General features: G+C 33.1%; 1 protein-coding gene across 20 annotated transcripts in view; it reads right to left on the bottom strand.

The window, feature by feature from the left end:
* Positions 1-19,475, bottom strand: part of ARB2A (ARB2 cotranscriptional regulator A) — a 505,249-nt gene that overhangs the window by 379,952 nt on the left and 105,822 nt on the right. The window lies entirely within an intron of this gene.

The following is a 19,475-nucleotide window of genomic DNA, read 5'->3' as shown; positions in this document are numbered from 1 at the left end:
CCGCTACCAAAACAAAGTTCAACATTTGTTAAAAAGAAGAAAACAATATCCAGAAACTAATTAACATAATATTTACAATGACCACCAACCAATACAAATTACTAGAGAAATTCACAGAAACAGGAAAAAGTGATTCACAACCAGGAAAAATATCAGTCAATAAAAACGAACCTAGAAGTGACTGAGATTATGAAATTAGGAGACAAGAACATTAAGGCACCTATTACAAAAGTGTTCAATCATGCAGAGGAAAATATAAACATAATAAGAAATAGATTTTAAAAAATCAGAAACAGAACTCTCAAGAACTGAAAAAGATATATCTGCAATAAGAAATATAATGTATAGATTTAACATCAGATTACATGCTACAGAAGAACAGATAAGCAAACATAAAAATATGGCAATTAGAGCTCCCCCAAATAAAAGACTGACAAGACTGAAAAAATGATCATGGCTTCAGTAACCAGTGGGACAATGACAATAAGTTTAACACACAGGTAATTAAAATATAAAAAGTGGCCGGGCACATGGCTCATGTCTGTAAACCCAGCACTTTGGGAGGCTGAGGCAGGTGAATTATTTGAGGTCAGGGGTTTGAGACCAACATGGTCAAATCCCACCTCTACTAAAAATTCAAAAAAAAATTAGCTGGGCGTGGTGGTGGGCACGTGTAATCCCAGCTACTGGAAGGCTGAGGCAAGAGAATCCCTTGAACCCAGGAAGCGGAGACTGCAGTGAGCTGAAATCAGGCCACTGCACTCCAGACTGGGTGACTGAGCGAGAATCCATCTCAAAAAAAAAAAAAAAAAAAGAAAGAAAGAAAAAAAGAATATAGGAAGTGTGGATGGGAGAAATAAGATGAAATATTTGAAGATATAAGTGTAGTTTATTTTCCAGATTTGATAAAAAAAACTATAAGGCCACAGATCCAAGAAGCTCAACAGGCAGAATAACCATGAAGAAAAGAACTCTAAGGCACAGTCATAATCAAATTACTGAAAACCAGTAATTTTAAAAAAAAAAAAATCTTAAAAGCAGCCAGAGAAAAACAACATATTACATAGAGGGTAAGAAATATAAGAAATATGACTCCTCAATAGAAATAATACAAGCCAGAAGAAAATGAAGAAACATTTTAAAAGTAATCCAAGAAAAAAAAAAAATCCCATTACCTGGAATTCTACATACACTGAAATTATCCTTCAAAAATGAAGCAAGATAAAGACCATTCCAGATAAACAAAAGCCAAGAAAATTAATTGCCAGCAGACTGGTATGACAAATATTACAGAGTCTTTAAGCTAAAGAAAATGATTCCAGATGGAAACCCAGATATAGAGAGAAGTAGAAATACAATGTTATAAGGCTCTCACATTATATGTGAAGTGGCATCATTTTATATGAAGATAAATAGTGGTAAGTTAAAGATACATATTGTAAACCCCATAGCAACCATCACTAAAGTGAAACAAAAAAGTACAGCTCATCAGCCAAAACAGGATGTAAAGTGGATTACAACGAAATATACAATATATTCAGTTAGATTTATCACTTTTAGCTAAAATCTTTCTTATGAATAACATGATGAACTTCTGCTGAAGTAAGTAATATACATCAGCCCTTTGCCTATTTCTCTTCGCACAAACATTAATTATACAGTTTTGCCATGTACAAAAACTAAAGCACCTCAGAATACTGACATTCCAAAAATTCAATACTTACCATTCTGCCAAAAAAAAAAAAAGCGGTAGATTGCTACTTAGATTTAAAATTTTTGACGAATCTAAATAATTTTAGCAGTCAGATCAGACCATATCAAAAGAATGGTAATTCTAAAATTTAGATTAAGATTCGGAGGTATAAATCTCTTCTCAAAGTATGAGTTCAAAAGAAAACATAGACTAATAATTTCTAACACAATTCAAGACATTTCAAAAACAGATTCTGTTCCAGAAAAGACCTAACAGGAACAAAAATTGTCTTTATTTCTAAAATCCATACAAGAAACAAAAACTTTTCCAAGGATCTGTACGTGATTTTAGAAAGTAAACTCTGAAGGCTTATATATTAATGAACACATGATGAAGAGATTACTTGTCAATAAAATAAAAGACATATTCAACTGAATAAAATGTACCTGTCATTTAATATCATAGTATTTTGGCTCAATGAAGGCAAACAAACAAAAAATTTACCTTAAATATATAGTATGTGACTTCAGTGATCTCTGAAAGCTATTTTATTATATAAAATATTTTGCTTTGGAGAGCTTCACCAGCTGGTACCATTTGCCCAGAGAGACAGCTGTTTTTTTAGTTTCCCTATCTCAGCATGTTTCCAACTGTCAGTTCTAACTATATGCAATCCCATAGTGACAGAAGACTTTAAGAGAAATGGCTCATTAACTTGAATCTACGAAGTCCACTCTCTTCAGTGAATTCAAATTAAACCCACAGACAGGCTAGCTCATAACAGAATTCCCCACACATTTTTGTTGTTGTTCTTCTGCACTGTAGACTCAAAGTAAAATATTCACGTCATCCACTATAAAATCTTTTGCTCAACCCTATAAATGCACTGACATAAAAGATGGTGGTAGAGGTATATCTCCAAAAATTATAAATTATAGAGCTATTTTTAAAAAATAAGAACTCCCAAAAAAAGAATTTCCTTTGCAATGTAAATAAATGGCTTACAACTTTGCAGAAACTCGTTTAGATAATAAAGCTTAAATTTAAAATGTGCAATGGGCTGTTAGAAAATTTCCAGTAAGAACTGAGACTGATCATGCAGACCTGTAATAATAACATAAGACACATGAGATAATACATATTAAATATTATATATTTATATTTATGTTTAAATAAATATTTAAAAGATTCAAAAACAAAATTGGTTTTAAGCATAAGGTTTTTTTCATTATCAATAAATCATCTTTTAAAAGTATTTGGAAATAATTATAACAAAATAAGCATAGGCCATCTTAGGCAGTCACATATTGCATATATCAAAAGAGCACATCACTAAATGATAATTACAGTGATTTGAGCAACTGGAACTGTTATATACTGTTGGTGGGAATGAAAAACTGGTACGGCTGATATGAAAAACAGTATAGGGGTTCCTCAAAAAAATTAAAAACAGAATTACTTTACTGATCCAGCAATCCCTTTTTTTGGGTATATATCCAAAAGAACTGAAACCAGAATCTCACAGACATCTGCACTCCCATGCTCATTCCAGCATTATGTACAATAGCCAAAATATATAAATAACTTAAATGTCCATTGATAGCTGAATAAGGAAAGAAAATGTGCTTTGTACACACAATGAACTATCAGCCTTAAAAAGAAGCAAATCCTGCCATATTTGAAGATATATATGAACCGGGAGGATATTATGCTACGTAAAACAAGCCAGTCACAGAATGACAAATACTGTATGAGTCCACTTACATGAGGCATCTAAAATAGTCAGACTCTCAGAAAGAGAGAGTAGAATGGTGGCTGCCAAGAGCTGTGGAAAAGAAGAAATGAAAAGCTGGCGTTCGACAGGTATATATAGTTGACCCTTGAACAGCATGAGTTTAAACTGTGTAGGTTCACTTACACAGGATTTTTTTTTTCAGTAAATACAGTGGTAAATTTTTTGGAGACACAACGATTTGAAAAAACTTACAGACAAACCACATAGCCTAAGACATATAAAAAAAAAATTAAGAAATCTAGCCAACATGGCAAAACCACAGTCTCTACAAAAAACACCAAAAAAATTAGCTGGGTGTGGTGGCCCACAGCTATAGTCCCAGCTACTCAGGAGGCTGAGACAGGAGAACCACTTGAACCTGGGAGACAAAGGTTGCAGTGAGCCGAGATCACACCATGGCACTCCAGCGTGGGCAAGAAAGCAAGAGCCTGTCTCAAAAAGAAAAATAAATTAAGAAAAAGGTACATATAAATGCATAAAATATATGTAGATTCTAGTCAATTTTTATCATTTACTACCATGAAGTGTACAAAAAAATTATTATAGAAAGTTAAAATTATCGAAACTTACCACACAAACACTTACAGAATGCACATGGCACCATTCAAAGTTGAGAGAAATATAAACAAATGTTAAAAGTCCAGTATTAAATCATAATTGCATAAAATTCAGTGTAGTACATACTGCAGTACCATAATAATTTTGTAGCCACCTACTGTTGCTATTGCAGTAAGCTCACGTGTTGTGAGTATTCACTTAAAATGCCAAATAATGCTAATCATCTCCATGTGCGTGAGCAGATCATCTCTCCAGTAAACTCCGTAACACAGTAAACAGTTATCTCTCAAGCTTCTCGTGTATTTTTCATCATGTTCAGTGCAATACTGTAAACCTTGAATAATACCACAGGAGCCATACAGAGTGCAATTCATGATTCTGAAAGTGTTCCCAAGAAGCAGAGAAGTCATAACATTACAAGAAAAAGTTTAATTGCTAAATATGTTACTATTGTTTCAGATCTGCAGCTGTGGTTGACTGCGATCTCAGACAGGTGATTCATCTTGTAAAGAAATAACAAATGACTGTTGATTTTATTGGTAAGGCTCCCAATCAAGAGTAGACTAATAGCTAAGTTTTGGGGGAATCAAGTTACAAGCAGATTTTAGACTATGCAAGAAGTCAGCACCCTAACTCCTGTGTTGTTCAGTGGTCAACTGTAGTTTGTTAAAGAAGATGAATAAATTCTACATAACTGCCGTACAACATTGTGCCTCTAGTTAACAATACTGTATTGTGAACTTAAAAGTTTGACAAGAGGGTAGATCTCACATTATGTGCTCTTACCACAATAATATACCTATTGTATTAAATTATGCATACATAAATTTGTATATTTACATATACATAATAATATACATATGTATATATGTACATATTATGTACACATATACTCGCATATATGTATATATACTCATATATGTGTATAAATGTATGTATGTGTATACACACAACTATATATACACACATATAGGTATATATACATATAATATGCATATTATTTATGTATACATAAATATACAAATTTATGTATGCATAAATTTATTGTTATAGTCTAGAAAATAATTATGATCTCTGAGATATCTAATAATGTCCTGTTTAAAAGCAAGTCAAAAACAATTCTTAGCCTTCTACTGTAAGCCTTCTACTCGGATTACAGCAATGACTATGTCATTTCTCAATGTGAAGTATAATTCTTGTTCTCTGACAAGTAGTTGGTTTAATCAACAAATATTTATTGAGAAGTAGGTATGTGCTAGCCATTGATCCAGGAACTAGGGATAAAGAATAGAAAAGACACGCATCTGCTCTTAGTAGACAGGTAAAATTGAAAGTAAACAAATAAACTGAATGGCTGTTTATCTCAGAGACTACATTAATTCCTGACTAAAACTTTCACCTCTAGTTTCTGTATGCAAAGCGAATTTGCCAGCTGCTTTTATTTCTCAGTTATCAATACGCTATGATTTTCTTTAATATCTCCACCAAATCACCATCACTGAATATAAGTTGTTCGAGCATCTTGTCAGCCTCTAAAGAATATCTAGCTAAGCTAAACCAGGATTTAGTAAACACATATTTTATCTGTACACTGGCTATGTTATTCAGTAGATTATAACATTAGCATAGCACTAAGACGATTGTTCTAGGAACTGGACGAGAAGTGTACAGATGAATACTGAATACTTCTTCCAAGCACCTCAGTATACCTTCAACTAGTTATTCTGTATTCAATAATCTATTTCAGGATCCTAAGCAAAGCTAGAAAGTATACACAATCTTTGCAAATAATGTAGTCTACATACTTCTTAGCCATCAAAACCTACATTTAATCTTAGATTTCAAAAACCTAATGCCTATAAACATTTTCACAAACTGGTTTTCCCTCTTCAAAATACATCAGTTGTAACTCCTGGAAAAAGTTATGGTCACTTAAGGTGTTCCAATACCTTTGTATGACTCACTAATTTAAGATTTGACAACCTCATGTACCGATTATCCTCTGCCTCAGATTACTTCATCTGTATAAATAAGCCAAACACAACTTTCTGCACTTTTAAAATCAACTTCTAGTCCATGAGTTTTACTAGTGTTTAAGGCATTCTGTCCAACTTTGAATACTGCTATACTGACCCCCAAATACTTATTTTGAATAAATTAACTTTCAGAATTCTGTCTAAATTCCTTACCACACAACAAAGTAATCAGAATCCCACTGTCCTAAACAGTTCACAAATGCTCCCCAAAAGATTCCCATAGTAAATGTGTCTGTCTACACACACAAACACACACACACACACAAGGGGAGAGAGAGAGAGAGGCAGAGAGAGAGAGAGAGAGAGAGAGAGAGAGAGAGAGAGAGAGACAGAGGTGGCTACATCAAACACACAAATGCCTCCTAAAGCTTCCCATAGTATATGTGTCTGTCTAGAGACACACACACACACACACACACACACACACACACACACAGAGAGAGAGAGAGAGAGAGAGAGAGAGAGAGAGAAAGAAATATGTGGATGCATGAGTGCATCCACAAAGAGAAAAGGTTGAAGGAACAAGTCGTGCAGTCTCTCCTGTAAAAAAATCAGAAAGAAACTGACAAATTCATGAAGAGGAATAAAATAAAGAGTGTAATGAGAAGGCCCATCTGCACATGACATAATAGCCAAACAAGATTTTTAAAAATCTTTTCCCTTTAATTTAACAAAATGTTCTTAAAACCTAGAGAGTATTGAGATGGGGATGTGGGGTAGAAGAGTATCAATTAGCAAATACTTTGGAAATCAAATATAGTTTATCTCTATTCATAATAAAATTTAGCCTAATTTTCACTTCTATTATTTCCAAAAATCCTAATCAATTATGATAAATGAAAGAAGGAAATAAAAAGATGTACAAATTTAGAATGTATCCATCCTTCTGGCTCACGTCAGATATATTTGCAAAATATTTGTATCTAGAAACAAACTACATATATTGCAAACTACATTTTATGCAAATTATACTTTGCATTAAATATTTACCTGAATAAAGATTTTTTTTTTCCTGGAGCATAGAAAGATGGTAAAGGTTTAGTATAAAAGGACATTGGCTCAGAACAACATACCAGATGAACATAAAAGGTTAATTTTAATAATCAAATTCATAATTCATCTAATCTAGGAAATGCCAAGAATAGTTTAAAGAGATATTCCATTTAACATGAACTAATGCACCAACTGTCAGTAACAGTGAGGATGACTAAATGATTCTGAAATACAATATGCTTGTGTTTAATGACATCAACAGACCTGTAGGAAATTCACAATAGATTATTTGCCCAGTTACTCTAATGCTTATAAAACCATTACTAGGCTACAAATCTCATTCTACTTTTAGAACTGACCATGATCCAAGAAAAGAAAAAGAAATAGCATAAAACATATTATTCTTTTCTTAGACAGGTACATTTCAGTGCAAATACAATTTTAAGAATGTTATGCTTTGTTTCTGGCACAGAAAAACATCTCTAAGCATTATTCATATTATTTCTCTCCCCTAAAGTTAACATACTTTAATGCCATATGGGCACAAATTTACTTCTGTTCATTTAAACTTGTAATTAAACTTTATAACATAGAAAACTGCTAAAGTAAAATAATCTCATTCCACTGAAAGGCATTTTTTTTTTTTTTTTCTAAAATAACATGGGTGATGTGCCAAATGGCTGGGGTGGTAGCTCATTATACCTTCAGAGAGAATCCAAGTTTGAGGCTTATCTTGGGTTCTCACACGTAGCAGCAAAACCTTGGAGTATTATCAAGGGTTACAAAGGGCAGATCAAAAAATGTCTGTATTCAGCGACTCCATTCAGAGAAGCAATAGTTGTTCAGTAATGTAATAAGCAATGCACTAGTTATCTACTGATGAATGCAGTTTATTCTAATTTTATTAAATAACAGAACCCACATATCTAAAATATTCAAACTATTTTACAAGAAGCCTTTGTACTGCCCAGAAAATGTTCTTTTTAAATTTTTTTTTAGAGCAGTTTTAGATTCACAGCAAAATTGAGAGGAAGGTATAGAGATTTCCCATGTTCACCCTGACCCCATACATCAACAGCTTCCCTCATTATCAACAGCCTTCTATATTGAGCTATATTGAGACATCATAATCACCCAAAGCCCATAGTTCCCTTAGGGTTCAATCTTGGTGGTGTACATTCTATGAGTTTGGACAAATATATAAAGACATGTATCCATGATTACAGTATCATACAGAGTATTTTCACTCCTTAAAATTCCTCTATGTTCTGCCTATTCATCCCTTTCTGTTCCTAACCCCAAATTTACTCTCATCATAGCTTTGCCTTTTCCAAAATACCATAGATTTGGAAGCATATAGTAGGTGGTCTTTTTAGTTTGGCTTTTTTCACTTAGAAATAAATGGTTAATAGTCTTCCATGTCTTTTCATGGCTTAGCTGGATAGCTCATTTCTTTTTAGCACTGAATAATATTCCATTGTCTGGATGAAGCAAAATTTATTTATTCATTCACCTACTGAAGACCATCTTGGATGCTTCCAAGTTTTGGCAATTAGGAATAAATCTACTATAAACATCCAAGTGCAGGTTTTTATGTGGACATAAGTTTCAACTCCTTTGGTTAAATACCAAAAAGCGTGATCGCTGGATTGTATGGTGAGAGTATCTTTAGCTTTGTAAGAGCCAAACTATCTTCCAATGTGGCTGAAACATTCTGCATTCCTACTAGTAATAAATGAGAATTTCCTACTGCTCCACATCCTGGCCAGCATTTGGTGTTCTCAATGTTTTGGATTTTGGCCATTCTAATAGATAAGTAGTGGTATCTCATTGTTTTAATTTGTATTTCTCCAATGACATATGATATGGGGCATCTTTCCATATGTTTATTTTCCATCTGCATATCTTTAGTGAGGTGTCTGTTGACATCTTTGGTTCATTTTTAAAATGGATTGTTATTGTTCAGTAGTTTTATGAGATCTTTATTTTCAATAACAGTTCTTTATCAGATGTATGTTTTGCAATTTCTTTCTCTCAGTGTGTGACTTGTCTTCTCACTTAACACTGTCTTTCATAAAAGTTTCCAATTTTAATAAGGTCCAGCGTGCGTGTTTATTCTTACCTTCATGGATTATACCTTTGGTGTTGTATCTAAAACCTCATCAGCATACACCCAAGGTCATAAGGGTTTTCTCCGATATTATCTTCTAGAAGTTTTATAGTTTTTGCATTCTGCATTTAAGTCTATGATCAATTTTGAGTTACTTTTTGTGAAAGGCATAAAGTCTGTGACTAGATTCACTTTTTTATATGTGGACATCCAGTTGTTCTAGCAAACTGATTTAAAAGATTACCATGGCTCCACTGTATTGCCATTGATTCTTTGTCAAAAATCAGTTGACTGTTTTTATGTGGGTCTATCTCTGGGCTTTCTATTCTGTTCCATTGTTCTATCTGTCTACTACTTAGCCAATGCCACATCATCTTCATTACTATAGATTTATAGTAAGTCTTTAAGCTGAGTATTATCAGTCCTCCAACTTGGTTTTTCTTCAATGTTGTGTTGGCTATTCTGGGTCATGTGCCTCCTCATATACACTTTAGAATCAACTTGTTAATATCCACAAAATAACTTGCTGGGATTTTTACTGGAATTGCAATAAGTTTATAGATTAAGTTGGGAAGAACTGACATCTTGATAATATTTAAGCTTCCTATCCATGAACATGATATACCTATTTATTTAGTTCTTTGGTTTCTTTAATAAGAGTTTTGTAGTTTTCCTCAAATAGCTCTTGTAGAAATTTGGTTTCCGATAATAATTTGTGGAAATTTCCAGCCATTATTGCTTCAAATATTTCCAGTATTCCTTTCTCTCTCTTCCTTCTTTCTGTCCCACTAAGCATATTTATACCATGTAGTTGCCCCATGCTCCTTAGAAATGCTGTTCTTTTATTTTTCAGATTTTGTTCTTTTTGCTTTTTAGTTTTGGACATTTCAATCGATATATCCATAAGCTCAGCATTCTTTCCTCAGTCATGTCCAGTCCACTAATACACTGATCAAAGGCATTCATTTGTACACAGAGCTTTTGATTTCTAACTATTTTTTGGTTCTTTCTTAGAATTTCCATCTCTTTGTTTACATTTCCAATCTGTTCTTGCATAATGTTCATTTTACCCCTTAGAGCCCATAACAAATTAATCGTGGTTGTTTAAAATTCTCAGTCTGGTAATTCTAACATCCTTGCCACATCTGGTTCTGATTCTTGCTATGTCTCTTAAAATTGTGTTTAGTGCCTTTAGTATAAGTTGTAACTTTCCGATAACTAAACATGATGTACATGATAAAAGGAATTCCTATAATTAGGCCTTTAGTAATTGTCAAGTGTGCTGGGAGAGGAATGGTTCTCTGATTAGGTCTCAATTGTTTAGTGAACTTATGCCTCCACACTGTGAGCTTCATAAGTGTTTCCCAGTTTCTTCTTCCCCCTTAGGTGGAAGAGGATGGCTAGGGTGGGCTAGAGTTGAGTATTTCCCATCTTCTAGACGGAAGAATAGAGTTGATTGAAGTTTGGTATTTCCTTTCTCCCAGATTAGTTAGGCTCTGATAATACCCCAACAAGTTAGGCTCTGGTTAACTAGTTTCCCCTGAGGGTAGACCTTGTTAAGAAAAACAGAATGCTCTGGCATATTTCAAAAATGGCTCCTTTTCTCCTCCCCTCCTAAACATATGAGTAGGATTTTTCTCATATTTACTATGAAAACCTGGCTGAGCTCTTGGAGGTAAAACTCACAAAAGTAGAGGGAGAAGCCTCTGGAGTCCTACACTTGTCTGCACTGAGTCTCTGACAAAGTCATCAGTTACAGTTCAGGTTTTCCTATGCCCACACTTATTCCCTTGGTGATGTCTGCACATGATTTTCTGCTCCAGTAAGTTTGATTATCTGTATTCACCTTTTGATCTCTCCAATTATGGGGTTAGCAATTTGCCCTGTGACCTCACTTCTTTCACAAATCTAAAAAGACTTGTTGCTTTTAAAAGTTTCTTCTGCTTTTTATTTATTTTTAGGACAGAATAGTAACTTCCAAACTTCTGATATGCTGGACCAGAAGTCTCTTTCTTTTTTTAAGACAATGTGTAAACTCTTTTAAAATAATAACATATCATTTTAAAAGATATATTTTAAATAATAATGTCATTTAAAGATCCTGATTTATAAGAAATCACAAAACGAATGTATTTCCACAGAAGCAAGCAGCAGGATCTAGTCCAGCATTTCATATATCCTAAACATGCACACTCATAAAGTGGGTAGATAAGAAGATAAGGCATCCCAGTTATAGAAAGAAGGACAAAGGAAGATTTCCTTTGTCTAAGGAATCTAAGGATTCCGGCCACAATATGGAAAAAAAAAAAACAGGAGACATAAAGCAACATTCTCGATAGTATCTTTAGAACCAACAGTGCTAAATTTTTACTCCATATTTGGAGAGTTTTTATAATATTATTACAGCATCTAAATGTTTCAAAATTAATAACCATACACAAATTCAAGCTATTGGCAACATGACAAGACAAAATATAAACAACTTCAAAAGCAGAAAATAAATATTTCCTTTTTTGAAACCAAATACAGTCTTGTATTCAATTATATTAGTCAATATGATAGAGTATCAACAAAAAACCTATAGCTAACATTATATTTAATGGCAAAAGACTAAATGTTTTCTCCTTAAAATCGGAAACAAAAAAGATTTGTACTTTTACCACTCCTATTCAACACAGTGCTAGAAGTTTCAGTAAAATGAGACAAGGAAATAAAAAACATACAAATCAGAAACATAGAATTAAAACTGTCTTATTCACAGATAACCAGGTTGTGTATATAGGATATCCCAAAGAATCTACCAAAAAATAAAAAATAAAACCCTGAAACAAACTTAAGTACAAAAAGAAATGTAGGACACAAAATAAACTTATTATAAGACAAATCAATTCTATTTCCATATACTAGAAATAAAAACACATTGCATTTTAAAATATAATATTTACAATCACTTAAAAAAATAAAATGCTTAGCATAAAATGAATGAAATAGTATGAGGACTAGTACACCAGGAACTACAAAATGCTTAAAGACATACCGTGTTCGTGGATATAAAGCTCTAACATAACATACATGCCAATTCTCTGTAAACTGAAAAGTTAATGAAGCTCCTATTAAAATCTCAGCAAGATTTTTGGTAGATAGAGATGATTATTTAAACTTTTTATATAAAAAGAAAAAGGAATTAGAATAAAGCAATTATGGAAAAGTAAAAAAAAAAAGGTGAGAGAAATTAGTCAATCCAATTTCAAGACTTATAACTAGAGCCATCAAAACTACATGGTACTGGTAAAATGACAGACATATAGATATATATACCCAACTAATTGTTGACAAAGTTATAAGAGCAATTCAATGAAGGAAAGATAGCCTTTTCAATACACAGTGCTGGAGCAACTGGATAGCCACAAAGAATAAAATAAACCTTAGCCTAAGTCTTTCATCATATGCAAAAAAGTAACTCAAAATAAATTTAAATGTGAAACAAACTATAAAACTTCTGGAAAAATATAAAAGAAAATCTTCAGAATCTAGGAATAGGCAGATTTGACACCAAAATCATGATCCATAAAAGAAAATTTCGATAAATTAGACTGCATTAAAATTTAAAACTTTTGTTGTGTGAAAGACCTGTCAAGAGAATTTTTAAGTTACAGTCTGGGAGAATACACAATCAATTCTCAGGGTAGTTATGCTCTATCAATTCCCCATGAATAGTGAATTAGCAAATGCTGAAATACAAGTTCTTACAAGCCTCTAGTAATATTTTCATCAACAAATCAATATACAACTTATTTTGTTTGTGTTTCCTATTTAAAGTTACCTGATTTAATATATATTATTGATTCTTTAACATTGAACTCATGGTCAAGAGTATAATAACTTATGCCAAAACAAAGCTTATCTAATATACATATTTCCTTCTTGCTCTGGAAACAAGGCAAGGCCTATCACCACCTTCTTGTACTTAGGAGTACTAGCCAGCACCTCAACAGTACACTTAGGGGCCATTTGAAGCAGTAAAATCACCAAAAAAGGGGGGCGGTGGGGTGGGGCAAGAAAATGCAAAAAAAAAAAAAAAGCGGGGGGGCACAAAATCATCTCCAAAAGAGACATGTTTATGTTCATAGTATGAAAAACTAAAACAAATAGGCAGAGTATCATCTTGCTAGGCCTCAATTGGGAATGTGCAATTTCGAAGACTCTGTGCAATTTTTTTTTTTTTTTTTTGGGATAAAGAGTCTCCCTCCATTGCCCAGGCTGGAGTGCAGCACTGTGATCTCGGCTTACTGCAACCTCTGCTTTTTGGGTTCAAGTAATTCTCCTGCCTCAGCCTCCAGAGTAGCGGGGAATACAGATGCCTGCCACCAAGGCTGGCTAATTTTTTTTTTTTTTATTTCAGTAGAGGTGGGGTTCTACCATGTTGCCCAGGGTGGTCTCGAAGTTCTGAGCTCAAGCAATCCATTCATCTTGGCCTTCCAAAGCGCTGGGATTACAGGCATGCACCACTGCACCCAGCTCCTTCTGTGCTTATCTACAAATGACTGCAAAAGCACTACAAGTATTGAATTTGACACTTCAAATAAATTTTAGCAAGCAGTAAACTTGTAGAATAATGAGCATTCACTATATTTGCAAACCAACTTTCTTAAAAAGAACTAGTATCTATAATACAAAAAGAACTCTTAAATTTAACAGTAAAAAACCCAAACAACTCAATTAGAAAACAGCCAAAAGACAATGAAAGATCTCATTGAATAGGATATACATGTGTTGAGTAAGCATATGAAAAGATGTCACCATAATTAACCATTAGTGAAATGCTAATTCAAACCATAATGAAATATCACTATACACTTGTCAAAATGGCTGAAGAAAAAAAAAAAAAAAAACTGTGACAACATCAAATGATGCTGAGGATGCAGCCAAGCTGGATCACCCATACACTGCTGGTAGGAATGTAAAATGGTACAGACACTCTGGAAAACACTTTGGCACCTTCTTAAAAAACTAAACATGAAACTACCATACAACTAGCAGTTATACTTTTGGGCACTGATCCCAGAGAAATACACTCTTAGCTTGACATATTAACTTGTACATAAACATTTATAGCAGCTTTATCATAATAACCACAAACTAAAAACCACTCAGATGTCCACCAAGCTGGTCAATGTTAGAACAAACTGTGATACATCCATACCATCTAATCATGCTCAGCAATATAAAAGAACAAACACTGGGACATGAAACATCCTGGAGGAATCTTATGCTAAGTAAAAACAGCCAATCCCAAATGGTTATATACTCACTCCATAACTCCATTTATATAATACTATTGAAATAATAAAATTATAGTATTAGAGAAAAAAATTAATGGTTGCCAGAGGCTTAGGAGAGGGTTGGACAGGCGAAGTGCTGTGGCTATAAATGGACAATATAAGAGATTCTTGTGGTGATGAAGACCATCTATATCTTGATTATATCAATTTGAACATTCTGGATGTGATGTTATATTATCAGTTTGTAAGACGCTAGCACTGGGGAAAGAGGATAAAAATCCACAAGCTGTCTCTGCATTATTTCTTACAAGTGCACGTGTATGATGATCTCAAATTAGAAAGCTAAATGAAAACAGTGAAATGCAGTTGGATTTTCAACTATATTTATCAGGAAATCATGCTTTTTCTTACAGTGGAAATTTCTGTCATGGAACTAATATTCTTCATTTCATTCATACAAATCTAACATGGGTTAAAAGAGGAGTATACATTTTAAAAGGCTACTATGATACATTACAATGAAATAAAATATAAAATTGCTCATAAAATAAATGTTTTTGGCCAGGTACAGTGGCTTGCACCTGTAATCCCAGCACATTGGGAGGCCAAGGCAGGCAGATCATGAGATCAGGAGACAGAGACCATCCTGGCCAACATGGTGTGACCTGCCTCTACTAAAAATACAAAAAGAAGCCTGGTGTGGTGGTGCGTGCCTCTAGTCCCAGCTACTCGAGAGGCTGAGGCCAGAGAATCACTTGAACCGAGAGGTTGAGGTTGCAGTGAGCCGTGATCGCACCACTGCACTCCAGCCTGCTGATAGAGCAAGACTGTCTCAAAAAAAAAAAAAAAAAAAAAACAGTTTTTAAACTTTCAGAGCAACAACAATAACAAAGTATTTTACCATTATTTCTTTTTCAACAGAAAATGAAAAGTGTAAACTATTTCAAAATTACAACTAAAATCAAAGATCTTTGGTTTTGAGTGCTAGTATAACATTAATTTAGTTATAAAGAATCTGACATAACAAATCTGATTCAAATATAGAAACAATTACTCTTCTATTTTCTTGTCACTGATTGCATCTTTAACAAATCATATGACAAATGCATATCCCATAAGACAAAGAGTCAGAAATGATTCCCAAATCTATTTCTCCTTCCAGAAAAAGGAATCAAGTAGAAAAGAGTAAACCAATCTATATTTTTAGATTGGGACCACTATCTTTATTTCTCATATAACAAAAGGAGCCATATATGTCATTAAGAAAAAGATTAACCCATCTCTTATTTCTAAATAGTATGACAACAATATATGTAAAGAGTAAAAATACAAAAGGGGAAAAAAAGCAATAGTTGCAGTAAAAAGTTTAACATTTATGCCACAGAGAAATAAGAAACTTATACCATATCTCAGATTGATCCAGTTTAACCAACTCTCAAGAAATGTGAAAGGTCTGAGAGTTTACTCTACTAGCAACCTAAGAATTTAACATACTATTGTTTCAAAGATGCTACCAAAAGATACAAGACTCATATGTCTGAAACAAAGGACTTTATTAATAATGGCACAGCAAACAACATGAGCATATTTGTGTCCGCCCCCTCCCCAACTGTGTTGTTCCATGGGAGCAACATGATGGCCCTAAATGATACCTGCACATGCATAGTTAGAGTACAGAAAAAAATTAAGATATAAGTATTAAATAATCAAATTATTACAAAATATAGATCTGTACTTTCTTTTTAAAAGAAAATACACAAAGACATTAAATATAAGTTTTACATTCACACCACACCAAAGATCCAATACTTATGTTCACTGTAAGCTAAGTCTTGCCAGAATCTACAGAGAGGCATTTCTCTACCACCTTTTATTCACAGGGGAAGCTGTAATTGCTAGAAAGAACTTAACTTTAGAAGTCTAAGACTTTAGTTGAAGAAACGGTATAAGTATACAAGAAACAGGAATAAAAAGGATTAACATTTCTAAGAATGTTATTAAAAAGAAAGACAGGCAATATAGCTCCACACAAGCTCACTTTGCCAAAAGAAGTTATTTTGATGCTTCTCACATGTTAATATGCATATCAATCATCTGGAGATAGTATTAAACATAGCTTCTCATTCAGTAGGTCTATGGTGAGGCCTGAGAGTGAACATTTCTAATAAGTTGCCAGATATTGTGCATATTGTTTTTAGTACATACACTTTGAATAGTGTTAGAAGACTTTCGATGAGTGTCAAATCAGACAGACTATGCAAAGTCTGTGATGAATTATATCTAAATTTGTTCAGCAGATGAGATTTTAAAATGTTCTATCACAGAAAAAAAAGTTACTTGTTATACTACCTTCAATTTGTGGCTAATAATAATTAGAAATTTTACTTTGAAGTAACAACTCTAAGTAAATCCATATGACTATATGATCTATATATTATATTTGTATGCTCTTCTTCACACAGAAAATATTTGGAGCATATTGGTCCTCAAGACTATCTTAATGTAGTTCTTAATTATCTTCTGGTATATGATCTATGTATAAAGGTAGTACTGATTCCAACTTCAATTAACCAATTTAGCTCACAATGTGCTCTTCCTGCTGCTAGTATTAAGAATAAACCTAAATATATAATTCATTTCTTGGCACTTTCTAAAAGGTCTTTTGATAACATTTTAGCAATATGTAGGTTTCTGTACAAGTTCAAAGAATAAACTCATTTTAACAGGGCTGTGAAAACTTACATTTTGAGAATAAACTAATTTTATTTCTGGAAAGAAATGTCAGGATCATGTATTAAGTATTATGTCTCAAAATTAGATTAGTTTTTGTAAATCTTTAATCACAAGAAATATGACTTTCAGAGAATAATGGCAAATGCATCTGCTCACATTCAAAAACTTTGTCTAGCCTCAAATTATTTAAAATAGTAATAAAGGATATAATTCCGAATCAAGCATTTACATACAAAAAATGTAATATTTACAAGTATAGTCCAGAATAGACATTCATTGTAAAATGAACAGCCCCCACCTGCTTTCTCTAAAGTAAGAATAAATGGGCCGATCTACTAATAATTCACCCTCATCAGCATTATTTCTTTCTGTGAATTTGCTACTCAAAGTTCCCCAGTATAACAGAAGTCTGCATAAACAGATACTGAGAACTCATCAAATATAATAATCTCACCCTGATACCAACCTTCTAAAATAAAAATTAAGGATGAATCTTATCTTCTGTAGTATTAATATTAACATTTCCAAATAACACATTATTTTTTCTCATATTAAACCACAGCCATTTTAAAGGAAGAACTAAAATTCACAGTTAACATAAGTGTAATTTCTCCAATGTGATCGCTGCAACTGCTTTTTAGAATTCACCATTAAAGCCATTTGGGCCTAGAGCTTTCTTTTAGAAAAAAATTTTAAGCATTTTAAAAATAAATATATAAGATTATTCAGGTTATCTATATTATTATTTGAGTGAGATTTTGTAGTGTGTTTTTTTCAAGTTGTTTGTCCATTATATCCAAATTGTTAAATTTATTAGTATAAAGTTACTCATAAAATTCTGTTTCTATCATTTGACATCTATGAGATATTTAGTGATACCCCTTCTCTTGTATCTAAACATTGTCAATTTGCAACTTTGGTCTTTTTTTTTTTTTTAACCGCAATTAGTCTAGCTAGGGGTTTTATCAATTTTACTGGTAACACTGAAAAACCAGCTTTTGATGATTTTATTAATTTTTCTTTATTGCATTGCTCTCTTGTTTTATTTTTTATTTTTTTGAGACAGAGTTTTGCTCTTGTTGTCCAGGCTGGAGTGCAATGGCGTGATCTCAGCTCACTGCAACCTCCATTTCCCAAGTTCCAGCAGTTCTCCTGCCTCAGCCTCCCAAGTAGCTGGGACTACAAGCATGCACCACCACAACCTGCTAATTTTGTATTTTTAGTAGAGACAGGGTTTCTCCATGTTGTTAGGCTGGTCTTGAACTCCCGACCTCAGGTGATTTGCCCGCCTCCCAAAACTGCTGGGATTACAGGCGTGAGCCACTGCACCCAACCTGCTTTCTTTCGTTTAATGGAATTCTGCTGTTACCTTCAATATTTCTTTATTTAGCTTATTTTGGATTTACTTTGGTCTTCTTTGTAGATTCTTAAGGTGGAAGATGAGGTCACCAATCTGAAACCTTTCTACTTTTTTAATACAAAACTTTAATGCTATAAATTTTCCTACAAGTATTGTTTCAGCTGCATACCATAAGATTTGGTACACTGCATTTTCATTTTCAGTAAGTTTTAAGTATTTTCCAATTTTCCTTGGAATTTCTTATTTGATTAATGGATAATTTAGAATCATTCTGTTTAGCTTTAAACAATAAAATTGGAGATATGCCAGAAAGCTCTCTAACCAAGAGAGCCTATTATGTATAATCAGAGAATATACATTGTATGACTTGAATCCTCTTGAGACTGGTATTACAGAACAGAATATGATCTAAAGATAAAAGTGCTGAGAGCATTTGAAAAGCAGGTGTATTCCTATTTTGTTGAATAGAAGTTACTATAAATATCAGGTGAAAAATTAGTAGTGTAAGTTTTCTATATTCTTACTAATTTTTCATCTACTTGTTGAAGGAATTATTCAGCGGGGTGTTGAAATGTCTGACTCTAACTAGATTTATCTACTCCTTTTATTTCCATTAGTATTTGTTTTGTATTTGTTCTGTATTATGGAGGCTCTGTTATTAGGTACACAAATGCTTAAAATTACATCTTCTTGATGAACAATCCCTTTTATCATAAGGAAATCTCCATCATTAGCCCTAACAGCATTCTTTGACCTGGGATACACTTTCTCTAATAACATAATCAGAGAAACTATAATATAGCTGTTCCAGGTTCCATGTGCTTAGTGTTATAACATGGTATATCTTTTTTCCATATTTTATTTTTATCCTCTGTGTTTTTATATTCAAAATGGGTTCTTGTAAATAACATACAG

The sequence above is a fragment of the Saimiri boliviensis genome, chromosome 1 (assembly GCF_048565385.1).
Source record: "Saimiri boliviensis isolate mSaiBol1 chromosome 1, mSaiBol1.pri, whole genome shotgun sequence".
Lineage (NCBI taxonomy): Eukaryota > Metazoa > Chordata > Mammalia > Primates > Cebidae > Saimiri > Saimiri boliviensis.
Note: the sequence above shows the minus strand (reverse complement) of the source record. Positions and strands in the feature narration are given on the sequence as shown.